The 12656-nt window shown below is 40.4% G+C and overlaps 1 long non-coding RNA gene across 1 annotated transcript in view; it reads left to right on the top strand.

Moving 5' to 3' along the window:
* The window catches only part of LOC135967029 (uncharacterized), a 121715-nt gene that overhangs the window by 27332 nt on the left and 81727 nt on the right, over nucleotides 1–12656 (top strand). Inside the window, exon 2 of the long non-coding RNA XR_010580827.2 lies at nucleotides 7689–7788. This is a non-coding gene — a long non-coding RNA (uncharacterized lncRNA). The remainder of the gene's footprint in view (nucleotides 1–7688; nucleotides 7789–12656) is intronic.

Here is a 12656-nt window from a genome sequence, read left to right as displayed (position 1 = left end):
TGAAAAATCTCTGTTCAGAGTCATGAAATGCTGTTATGCAAACGATATTGTTGGAATCCTCTTTTCTTTAGGAGTCAATTTCTGAGGACATATTCAGGCTTAATTTTTTCACAGACCCTTGAGTCCTCTGTTTTTCAATTGTGTTTGAGGAAGAGACTAAAATGAAATTTGATGGTATGATCAAACCCCAAGGGATTTGGTGCCTTCCCGAGTATGATGGGCATAGATCAAATACTGAGTACCTTTCGACGGTTATTAAGGTGAGGTTACAAGTGTTACAGTCGTTCGCCCTAGAAAAGGTTCAGGTGTGAATGGGTTGCTTTCATGGAGGAGATTAAGGGAAAGGCTGCCGCTAGATCAGTGGCTTTCAAATTTTAGCAGGTATCAGGAACACCTGGATGACTTACCAAACCACAGCTCACTGGATTTCACCTCTAGAGTTTCCGATTCTGTAGGTCTACGGTGGGGCCCGGGGATTTGTGTTTCTGACAAGTTCACAGGTAATGGGGGTGCAGCTGGTCCAGAAGTCATGCTTTTAGAACCCTGACGCTGGACCTATTTTCTCTAAAGGACAGGTAACTGGGTGATTTTCATTTAGGTGCTTTGCAGAGAATGTTGAGAAATACTGACTCAATAGAATGAATGCTTGCTTTAGGATCTAGAGATGGGAATTCAAATATAGGCCCTATCACTTAGTTGCTAGATATATGAGGCCAATGACTTAACTTCCCATAACCTCCATCTGTCGTCTAGAAAATAGGATTGTACTCAGATATCAGGATTTGAATCCTGGCTTTGCTAATTGCTACGTGATTTTGTTCAAATTACTTAGCCACTCTGAGTCTGATTCCTTATGGGTAAAAATAGTCCTTCTGAGTTGTTTTGGAAGTAAAATATTTAATATAAAGGCACTGCTCATAGAATTTGTTGCTGCTTTCCTTTTCTTTGCTAGATTGATATATGCCTGCATCTGAAATCACTTTATAAAATACAAAACACCATAGAAATGTTGGTTACTGTTTCACAGAGAAATTGCTTTAGGAAAAAACCTTCCTAGATCCTTTAGATTGTCTGTTTTCCTTGACCAGCTTAGTCTGTTTGGATAAATCGGCTATTTTTAGCCAATTGTGAGTTTCTTCTTATAATTGTTTGAAATCACTGGACAAACCTGAAGTTTGCCTAATATATTCCAGGATGCAGGAGGAAGCACTGATAACGCCTGGAATTTTTTCCAGATTGGGTTGGTCAATTCTGCTTTCCCATTTTTAAAGACAAAAATAAAGAGCCAAGAGTTGAATGGCAAAATGCAGTTTGGCTTAGAGAATGGGGGTCAGCAGGGTCATGAGATACTTCTGGATCTCTTTTCATGTCCCAGGAGAGGCTGGTACCCATGCAGAATTGACCAACTGGTTTTCACATTATGGTGTCTACATGATGTCAGTATGATTTATTATACAGTGAAAAAGTGATTGGTCATATAACTGTTGGTTTGAAGACATTAAAGATCTAATTCTCTTTCTGCCATTGAAAGGTATTCGATATTTCACCTAAACCCATTGTTCTTGGGAAGGCACCAAACCCAAGTTGTACAACCTTGGGTTAGTCATTTCCCTTCACTGAGCCTCAGTTTCCCCATTACAACATGAGGGATTTGCATGAGATCAGGCTTCTTATATAGCAGTCTGTAGATGGGATCCATGGATCATTTAAAACGCCAAATCTTTTGATTGTGCAATTTTATGTCAAGAGGATCTATAGCTTTCATCAGATTCTGAAAGGGGTCTGTTGCACTAAAAATATTTAACCTCAGATGTTATTAAAGATCATAGTCAAGTCTAGGCTTGCATCTCTGCCAGTGATACTAAATAATTTCAACTGAGTTTTCACTGACCAGGTAAAATAGATCCCGTAGCTCATTTGGTATTATATAGATACTGCTTTTTAAGTAATGCCATCAAAGGAAATCAAATTTTAAGCAGTGGTGAAAAGTTTGGAGAAAGATCAATGTCCACGGAAAGGATAAAGCCCTAGAACAGCTTACTGGCATCACACAGCAGCAGTTTTGTGAATGTGCCACTGTCCATGGGGTACAGATGATGGGCCTTATCAGCATACTCACACGTGATCAGGTTTAAGGTGACAGATACTCACTAATGCAGTTTGCACGAGACTGATGAATAAACTGGAATGCCAAGGTGATTATTTACAGTGAGGGATGACTTCTGTCTGTGCCTGGATAGCTCCTTTTGCAGGACTTGAGCTACATTATTAATCAGTAGATTGTTAAGGATTTAGAGCAAAAGGATACATATAGTTTTGAAAAATGTTTTTTTTTTGGGTCAGGGTGAGGTCCCAACATCACTGATTATGTTTCAGTAAAGAATCCAGTAGGTTTTCTGTTCCCTCCTATTCAGTGTTGACTTACCTGTCAGTGGGGCTCTTTGGAAACAAATTTCCAAGTTCTTTGGGGACATGATTCACTTGGTCCCCAGATACCACCTAAAAAAGCCATTTTTTTTTTCTTAGACAGAGTCTCGCTCTGTCACCCAGGCTGGAGTGCAGTGGCACAATCATGGCTCATTGCAAGCTCCGCCTCCCGGGTTCACGCCATTCTCCTGCCTCAGCCTCCCGAGTAGCTGGGACTACAGGTACCCACCACCACGCCCGGCTAATTTTTTGTGTTTTTAGTAGAGACGAGGTTTCACCGTGTTAACCAGGATGGTCTCCATCTCCTGACCTTGTGATCTGCCCGCCTCGGCCTCCCAAAGTGCTGGTATTACAGGCGTGAGCCACTGGGCCCAACCCAGAGAGAATATTCTTAACCATCATTGTGTGTAAGCCAAGTGAAGTTGATGAGATACAAGACATGCTTTTCTAGTCACAACACCCATTAGATTGTTAATCCATGTTGAAAGCAACTTGAGTGGCTAACTTCATATGACACAATGATCATACCATCATGATTTTTAACTTTCTTTAAACAATATTGGTGAAACTGAGGCTTTTGTTCAAATATATTTTTATCAGTTGTTCTCACTCTAAAAGCCAAGTCTCTTTTCTAGTTCCTGGGGTCTCTTCTATTTTCCATGAGAGGAGATTGATTTCTTGTTCCTCTACTAAGTTGTCAGACAAACAAATCTCTTACCGGTTTGGGGATGATAATGTTTACTCTGTGTATCTCATGTAGGCATAATGAAATCATCAGCACATTCCTGCAGAAACTTGCTCACCTGAGCAGGCATTTTCTAAATTAAATCGGTAGTGTTACAGAGTTCTAAATGTTCAGAGAGAGAGAGAGAGAGAGAGACAGAGAACATACAATGTAAGTGTGCCTCTTGGCAAGCAAGCCTGATTTACAATAGCATGCATTTATACAAAAGAGTCAAGACATTTTTACTATTCAAGAGGATCTCCTCTCCAATTCTCACTTGGCAAACCTATATTATGATTTGATTTATAAAAATTATTTACCCCTAACTTGTCAGAAATACGCACACTGTATAAAGTGAAACTCTGAGTTGGAATTCATGCTGCCTCATTCTTGGGATGCTAGTGATGCAGAAGAAGAAAATTTCAGTAACTTAATCCTGCAAAATAGGATGCTAGATAAAGACTCCTCAGCCTTTTTAGTTCCATGCAATTGTCCGCAATTTTATCAAAGTCAAGCAGGAAGTACAGACATAAAACAGGTGAGGTTTCCTTTCTCAGACCCACATTCCTCATTTGCCCCTTTTACTTCTACCCTTGACAGTGTACTACTTCTACCCTTGAGTGCAACCACTCAGGTTATTGCCTCCAGTAGTCTTTCAATTTCTTGTAAACACCAGGGCACTGGAAAAATGGCTAAATTTGCCCAATCTAAGGCATACTCATTGACCATGGTTTAATATGTGATCCATCCTATAAGTTATTTGCATTTTAACAGAAAAAGACCAAAGGAATACATTTCTGGTTCTAGAATTTCAGACCATGGTAAAATGGTGGGTCAAATTTGGAGGGAGAGGTATTGGGGGTGGGTGGGAGGATTTGCTGCTTCTGTCCTATTAATTCAGATGTTATTTCACATTTCAGGGCCTGAAATCTCTGCAACTGATTCTAACTGTGCAATTGACATAAATAACAAAATGGTTACTGCCACTACTTTGAGATTAAGCATGCATTAACCTGTGGGGTTATTTTATAGTAATTAAGTGACAAAATCTCTCTGACGTTGGTGTGTATATTGAAGGCTTTTGTAGTTGGTTAGCAGAGGAGTGAAGTTGAGGAGCTTAATCAACCACTCAAGTTGTTAGTTTCAACTTTATTCCAGCACCATGTTTGCTATCTATATTAGGGGAAGGCAGGAGGGAAAACTTCATCCATTGACATGTTGCACATGTGCTCTCAGTCTCACTGAAGGTTGAAGATTGCTCTTACATTTCTCACTCCCAAGCTATGCCAAGCTATGCTGCATGCTGATCTTATGGTAAGGCCAAGGATCAGCTGGGGAGTGAGTGATACTGATGAGGAGGTCAAAGTCAGTTGGGTACAGCCCGTTGGTTTTGTCCCTGCACAGAGTCTGTTTAATGCCTTCAGCCCTGCTGGAGTCATTGATCCCAGGGTGAAAAGGATGATGGAATGCGAATGTATCCATGTAAACCATCCCAGTGTTGGAAAACATATCCAAAGGTATAATGTATTGATGGGATAGTAGTGGTATCACCTTTGTATATAAAGAATAGCACCTTCTCCCTCCCTCCCTCCCTCCTTCCCTCATCAAATATTTATTACAGCTCATACTCTATTCTGGATACTGGGTTTCATGCTGGAGAAATGCTAAGATTCACAAAAAGAAGTCTCCTGACCTCAAAGAGATTATAGTAAAGTGAGGGATAGACTGGCAAATATTTACAGTACTTTGTCATATATATTGTGCTAAGTGAATAGAGATGGTGTAATTGATTATTTCAGAAGGGAATCATAGAAGGTTTCTGAAGGAATTGTCTTTTGAGTTGGGTCTTGAAAAATGCATAGAAGTTAACCAGGTTAACTGGTTAAGGGGTGGATGATGGAGATGTTTCACTTAAAAGACATGACTCACTACACAGAAACCTTGGACCAGTATACCAATGACCTGTGGTTTTCTGTGGCTAGAGTGCAGGCTGATGGGTAAGTGAAGTGGTAGGAGATGAAACTGTAAAAGAGGTAGGGGCCAAAGGGGGCTCCTGGGACATGTGAGAATTTTAAAAATATACCTGTTGGGCAATAGGGATCCTTCAAATATTATATCTGGAAGAGAGTGTGGTTTGTGATCTAATTAAATTTTTAGAGCCGGCTGTGGTGGCTCACGCCTGTAATCCCAGCACTTTGAGAGGCTGAGGTGGGCAGATCACAAGGTCAGGAGTTCGAGAGCAGCCTGGCCAACGTAGTGAAACCATGTCTCTACTAAAAATACAAAAATTAGCTGGGCATGGTGGCGGGCAACTGTAATCCCAGCTACTCTGGAGGCTGAGGCAGGAGAATCACTTAAGGCTGAGGCAGGAGAATCGCTTAAACCTGAGAGGTGGAGGTTGTAGGGAGCCGAGATTGTGCCACAGAGCTCCAGTCTGGGTGACAGAGCAAGACCCTTGTCTTGGGGAAGAAAAAAAAATTTTTTTTAGAAAGAGTTGGGTTAATGAATTGGAGGAAGAATTTGTGGTGTGACCAAAAAAGGAGGCTGATGTCAATGTCCAGGTGAGAGTAAAGGGACCCAAACTGAGATAATTGTAGTGAGTCTAGAAGGTAAAGGACAGCTTTAGGAGATACTCAGTATAATTGGCATGACCAATTGTATAGATGGCTGTGGATGGGGGTGGGCGGGAGTGTTATGGCACAAAAAGTAGAAAAAACTCATAAGACAGTGAACAGAAGATATTGGGGATATTTTTCTCAGAGAGAAATTTGTGTAAATAAGGACTTGTATTAAATGTTCTAGACTGTTTTCTCATCTCTGAACTCCTGGATATTTTGATAATTTGATTAGGAACCATGCCACTTACCACTGAACTATATTTCTACTCTCCTGGATAGCGGGAATACAAAGATGAATAGACAGAATCCTTCATCTCCAGAAGCTCATAATCTATTGGGGGGGGGGCGGTGGCGATAAGTAAACAAATAATTGCAAATGAGTATGGTATGTTGTCATCCAGGTATGTGTGAAGGACAGGCATGGCGGTATGTACTTAGGACGTTGCATTTAGGGTCTGGTGTAGAAGAGTGACATGATTAGATTCTGAGTTTTAGAAAGATTATGGAAGTCTCAAAGGTGGATAAAAGTGAGGCCAATCAAGAGCTGGAAGACCTATGAGGAGGCAGATGCTCAGTTGAAAAAGCAGCTACTTTGAGCTGCAAGGCTGGCCCTATGGCACTGTGGAAAGGAACTATGCCTTCTGAGTTCTGGAGCTCTCACTAAGTTCTAGCAGTGCCTCAGGGATCAATCTCATTATTTAACCTTGGCTTTGCCTTTGGTCATTTAGGGATCCTGAGGAGTTCTGTCTTCTTTTTTACTCCTACTGGTGATGACAGCATGCATTGGTGGTAAGGGCTGGATATTGACCTTGCAATGAGAAGACAGAATGGGGAATGAGGGTAAGGGAAGTTGGTAAAAGACAAGATCCAGAGAGTGCTGTTACCATCACAGTGAGATCTGGGAGCGCAGTGGTAGGGGAAATTTGCATGAGGCTCCCAAATGCTTGAATGGTAGGAGAATGCAATAAAATGAGGCAGGATGGCCCTGAATGGTAAGAGGAGCAGAACATCCCTACATTTTGCCATAGTCCAACCCTTGGTGGTTCTTCAGGTAAGATTGTATATTATAGCTGTAGCAATAAAAATAACAGTAAATTGGCTGCACTGGCTCACGCCTGTAATCCCAGAACTTTGGGAGGCTGAGGCGAGCAGATCACTTGAGGTCAGGGGTTTGAGATTGGCCTGGTCAACGTGGTGAAACCCTGTCTCTACAAAAAATACCAACATTGGCCAAGCATCGTGGTGTACACCTGTAATGCCAGTTACTCGGGAGGCTGAGGCATGAGAATTGCTTGAACCTGGAAGGCGGAGGTTGCAGTGAGCTGGGATCACGCCACTGCATTCCAGCTTGGGCAACAGGGTGAGACTCTGTCTCAAAAATAAAATGAAGAAAAAAAAAAAAACCCAAAGTAACAATAAATTACATAGTTCTAAGCATTTTACATATATTATCTCATTTAATCATTATAGCCACTCTATGAGAAAACTGTAGCACGGAGAGGTTAATAACATGCCGAAGGTAGAGCTAGAAAGTGACAGAGCTGGACTTTCAGCCTAGGTAGCCTAGCTCCTGGATCCATGTGCTTAATCACTGTCTCCCAAACTCTATTGGCAAGGGAAGATGTCAGCCCATAAGTCCCTGGATGATGTCTGTTTCTTTATCTTAGCCATTCTAAAGTAAGTCACTCCAATGCTATGTTTGGTTTAAAATAGAGGATGAGAGGAAAGGATATTTTCCTTGTGTCTGTGAATTCTAGGTGACAGTGAATAGACAAGGAGGGAAATCAACAGGAATTGAAGGATTCCAGGATACCTATGATGCTGGCTGGACCTTTGGGGATGAGCTAACTGCATTTGAGGGAATACTGTCTTATTAGATCTAAAGGTGATGTTATTGAACCTGTGTCTTTCCTCATTAGCCTGCCCCTGGAAATGCTGGACAGCTGAAGCCACGATGACAAAGGAGAGGATTAGAGGCAACTGAGACCTGACCAAGTCACGGACCTGGCAGATGAAAAGGTAAGTCTTGTTTGAAATTACACCTCCTGGGCCCACTTCAATGCCCGAGCTTTCAGGCAGAATTGTGGTGCACACACTTTTCTTTATTTTTAAAGGTAAAACATTGATTGTTCTGGAGACAAGAAAGTCACCTTAGCTATGAACTAATGCCTCAGTTGAATGTAGGGATCAGTGTCTCCATGGCTTTCTAACCCCTGGGCAATGTTTTATAGCAATTACCTGTAAAACCAGTTGCTATAGTTACCTATTGTCTATGCTTCAAGAAGAGAAATATCTAGCTAAGCTAGTTCGCAGAAGAAATAGTTGTTGAGGTCTGACAAGCAAGAATGGGACATGCAGAAAAAGTATTTTTACCCACATAGTGACAAGTTTAGAGCATCTAGCCTACTTACAGGCCAGTGATCATGGATCTGTATCTCCTCTTCCAAGTGAATCATCCCAATTCACAAAGACGAGCCCAAAACAGCCATGTTTAAAATAGGTGGCCATGTTGCCGCCTAGTTGTAACTGATTGGATCAGGGTGGACACCTAACTCAGGCTGGGGCAATCTGATTCTGTCCCCTGGAAATCAGGACTGAAGTCTTTCCGGTCTGTCTGGAGAAATGGCAGGAGCTGTTCTATGTAAGCTTGAAGGAGTGGGGACCATTTTGTATCTTATGGAATGAGGAGAAGAGAAGGCATACTTGTGGAGGGAGAATAAACGTATTTGCAGAGGAAGCAGTGGGGAGAGGAAATGTAGCTTAAGAGTTTTTTTTAGTTCCTGTACCTTTCTGAAGCAGGATTGCATTTCTGCCTTAGAGCATTTTCTTTCTTTCTTGTATTCTTTATTATTATTACTCATTTTTTGTTCTTACTGGCCTGAATTAGTTTGTCACTTCTCACTAAAACTTACACGGTGCTCCAATATAAGCTATGCTCAAGGCCCCCGTGATGGATTGAATTGTGTCCTCTTAAAATTATATGTTGAAGTCCTAACTCCCAGTGTCTCAGAATGTTACCGTATCTAAGGACAGGGTCTTTAAAGAGGTAACTAAATTAAAGTGAGGTTTTTAGGGTGGGCCTTAATCTACAATGACTGTTAATTTATAAGAAGAGATTAGGACACAGGCATGCATGGAGGAAGACCTTGTGAAGATACTCATCTACACGCCAGGGAGGGGGGCCTCAGAAGAAATCAACCCAGCCCACACCTTACTCTCAGACTTCCAGCCTCCAGCATTGTGAGAAAATGAGCTTCTGTTATTCAAGCTATCCAGTCTGTGGGACTTTGTTAGGTCAGCCCAAGCAAACGAATGCAACTGCTATGCACGGCATGAGACTAATTCCTCCTCCCTCTGTCCCCACCAAAGGAAACTTGATAATCGACTAACTGCTGGTTCTTTTCTTAATAGTGATCCGTAAAAACAATAGCAGAACGATCCTTTACTTTGGCTACAAAGCCAATAACTGGCATTCAAGGCCCCTGATGGAGTATAGCTCTAAAGGAATACATCTTCTTAATGCTCTTGTTTGGTTTAAATTAAAAGTGTTCAGCTTCATGCCTTCTCAAGGAAAGGTGCTTGCTAAAGCTTTAATTCTACATGGGAAAATGATTGCTTTTTCACTAATTGGAATGAATAGGAACCCTTTCTTCAATTCATTAAAACTCAGGTGAAAACAAAGCGAGTCACTTTGCAGAAAGAAGTACAGGAACTTGCAGATTCCTCCCTACTGCCTTTGAGTTCTGAGGTCAGTGTATGAAAAGTCATTTTCATCAGTTATCATCACATTAGAGAATTAGGCAAAGAAAAGCATCCAGGTTTTTCTTACTTTTAATCAAGACAAGGTATAGGAGAATGCTGTTGACATTTCAAAAAAAATATCAGAGAAGTGAAGGCCAAGAGTGAATAGAAAAAGATGTTGATTTAACTGAACTACAGTGGCATTTAAGAGGTCGCTGAGCAGAGACAAGGTGCAAAGGAAATAGGAATAGTTTATAGACTCATAACACAGTATGTGCCAATAGAAGCAGCCACTGAAAGGATTCTGTCATTTGTGTGTGTGCCCGAAGGCAGTTTTGGTTTTTGTGAAAGGAGGAAAGGAGGATTTTATTTGGAAAATTTTGTGGTTTTCACATGTTCCTGCAAAGGAGACTAGACATGGCAAATAAGTTTCAACTCATATGCAGCTCTGAATATGTGGATTATTATCTCCCTGGAGGATTGTGTTGGGATGGGTGATTTTTGTATTTTTTAGTAGAGATGGGATTTCTCCATGTTGGTCAGGCTAGTCTTGAACTCCCAACCTCAGGTGATCCTCCTGCCTTGGTTTCCCAAAGTGCTGGGATTACAGGTGTGAGCAAGCGCACCCAGCCTGTTATTCCTATTTTACTAGTATGAAAACGTGGGTTTAAGGAGGCTTAAGGAGGTTGAGTAATGTTCTCAAGGCCATATTTTCACATATGGAGGAGCTAGGGCAGGAACCCTCACCATTCTGATGCCAAAGTCAGATCCTTAACTCCAACCGACTCCTTCTAAGACATGACTATATCCAGCGATGTCAATGTGTTAGCAAGTAAGATAATGTCTGTGGGAGTGGTTTAGAAATTATGTCAAGGTAGGATTATGATTGTCATCAACAAGAAGGACTATGTTAATTGAATTTTTCTCTGATTTATAACACCAGCAGTTTTTTCCCCCAAATAAGGAAATTTGCTTTCTCTAGCTCCTTAAAAAGGGAGGTTTTCATGCCTACGACTTTGATCAGAGCTGCTGGAGAGTTTCCAAATTAGATTAAAATAACATATTCAGGGATTAGTCCTGAAGAACAGAAACCTAGCCTTCATCGAAGTGAAGGTACCAATTAGCATTTCAGAATACTAAACATCCTAGGTACTGGTTGGCAATTATTCTCAACAAAGATTTATGGATGTTGATGTGTCAGAAACTGAATTGGGTAACAGGTGTATAAAAATAATTTAGACATGGTTCCTACCTTAAAGGGCACAGAATTTGGTGGAGGAAGAGAATATATAAGCAATGTTTTCTAAGTTGTCTGGGGAATTTGTGTTCATAGAAGAAATGACATTTAATCTAGATCTTGATAGATGGCCTGAGAAAAGTAGAAAATGCTCTAAATGGAAAGAGAAAGAACAAATCACAGGGACCTAATGAGTTAAGTTATTTATTGATTAAATAAAGTTGTTTGAGAGGGTTAGAGCTTAGAACACACAGGGACAAGTTTCTGGAGATAAACTTGGGCAGGAAGGCTCTGCTGAGAATCATGCTAAGAAATTTGGACCGTATTCCAGACATTAGGGAGCTATGGAAGGTTTTAGACAAAAGGGTAACTGTTTAGAAAGATAACTTGGCATCTTTATGGAGGATTAATATGGAGGAGGGTTGAGCCTGAAGGCAGAACAGTTGATCGAATATTCCAGATAGTCCAAGTGAGGTCTGAATATTGAGGGAGAGGATGGATTTAAGAGACATTTTAGATAAAAAATTGGCAGTGTTTGGTTATTCAAAATAAAGAGGTAGGATAAAGGAAGAAGTTCAAATTCTGTTATTTAGTCCTTATGATGTGCCCGTGCTGTGTTAAGCACTACAGATACAAAAACAATTAAGGAATGGCTCTGTGTTTAAGTAGCTAGAAAGAAATAAAAGTATAATAAGTACATACAATATAATATTATGCTTGCAAAGATAGATAATGTGTAAAGAATCAACACACAGGAGTCTGCCAAGAATGATTCTACGTTTTCTAGCTCTAGGGACTGGTTGGTTGTTGTTATCTTTGAGAGAGACAGACAGAGAGAGAGAGAGAGAGAGAGAGAGAGAGAGAGAAAAAAGAATAGGAGTAGGTTTCTGGAGGGTTCTAAAGCATTGGTTTTGGTGTATACAAGGCAGTTGGAACTTAAGATATTCTTGCCGTAGTCAGACACAATCTAGCTCATTCTGGATTTGCAAGAGTTACAGAAAAAGGAAAACAGTAATTGTCTTTTTTTTAAAAAAACCCTGCTGGCATGATATCTTTCCTTTTAAATGGCTTTGTTATGAATATAAAGAGAGAGAAAGACTATTAAATGCCTCTTTACCTCCCACAGTACTGATCTGGGTTCTAAAAATTCTTCCTGCACTAATTATGAGGGTTCTGCCTATTCACCCTGAAAACTTCTGGTTCAATTATTATTATTATTTTTGTAGAATTATCACTGAATGCTAAGCTTGTTTTTATTTTGCAGGCAAGAGACAATCTTAAGATATTTAGAGGGTCTCATAATCAGCATTGCTTTCTAAAGTCCAGGTAACCCGTACCTTTTCAGTGACCTGTACTTTATATGGATTAGACAGTAATTTATAGGTAAGTGAAGATTTTTGCAAACTATTTGATAGTCTGCAAAGATTAATAAAAGAGCCATGTACAAATATGTGAACTTAAACAACTGTCTGGAAAGCAAGTTTAACAAAAGCCAAAAATGAGTACAGTATCAAAATTAGCTAAGAAATTATTCTAAACTCTGTAACATTTTTCTTTTGCAAATAGAAAATTTCTTCTAGGGAGGTCAAGGAACTAGGATAATACTGCCCCACTTTCAGCACTCATTTGGAGCCTCAAATATGTGAGTTCACTAGAGAATAATTATAACCCTGATGTTAGGAATCATGGATGACATATGATTATAGGTTTTCCATATAATAATGGGAGGGAAGCTTTATGCCTCACTGTGTTCAGAAGAAAAGAGATTATAACTTGGAAATGAGCATGAACAGATCTGGGCCATCACTTATATGAGCACAAAGAAGGCATCTGAGGCCAGCTGTATTAGGGTGGAATGTTCTCAGCCTTTTGGTTTTCATGGACCCACTGAGTGGTGAGGTTTCGGTGG

The sequence above is a fragment of the Macaca fascicularis genome, chromosome 14 (genome assembly GCF_037993035.2).
Source record: "Macaca fascicularis isolate 582-1 chromosome 14, T2T-MFA8v1.1".
Taxonomy (NCBI): Eukaryota; Metazoa; Chordata; class Mammalia; order Primates; family Cercopithecidae; genus Macaca; species Macaca fascicularis.
Note: the sequence above shows the minus strand (reverse complement) of the source record. Positions and strands in the feature narration are given on the sequence as shown.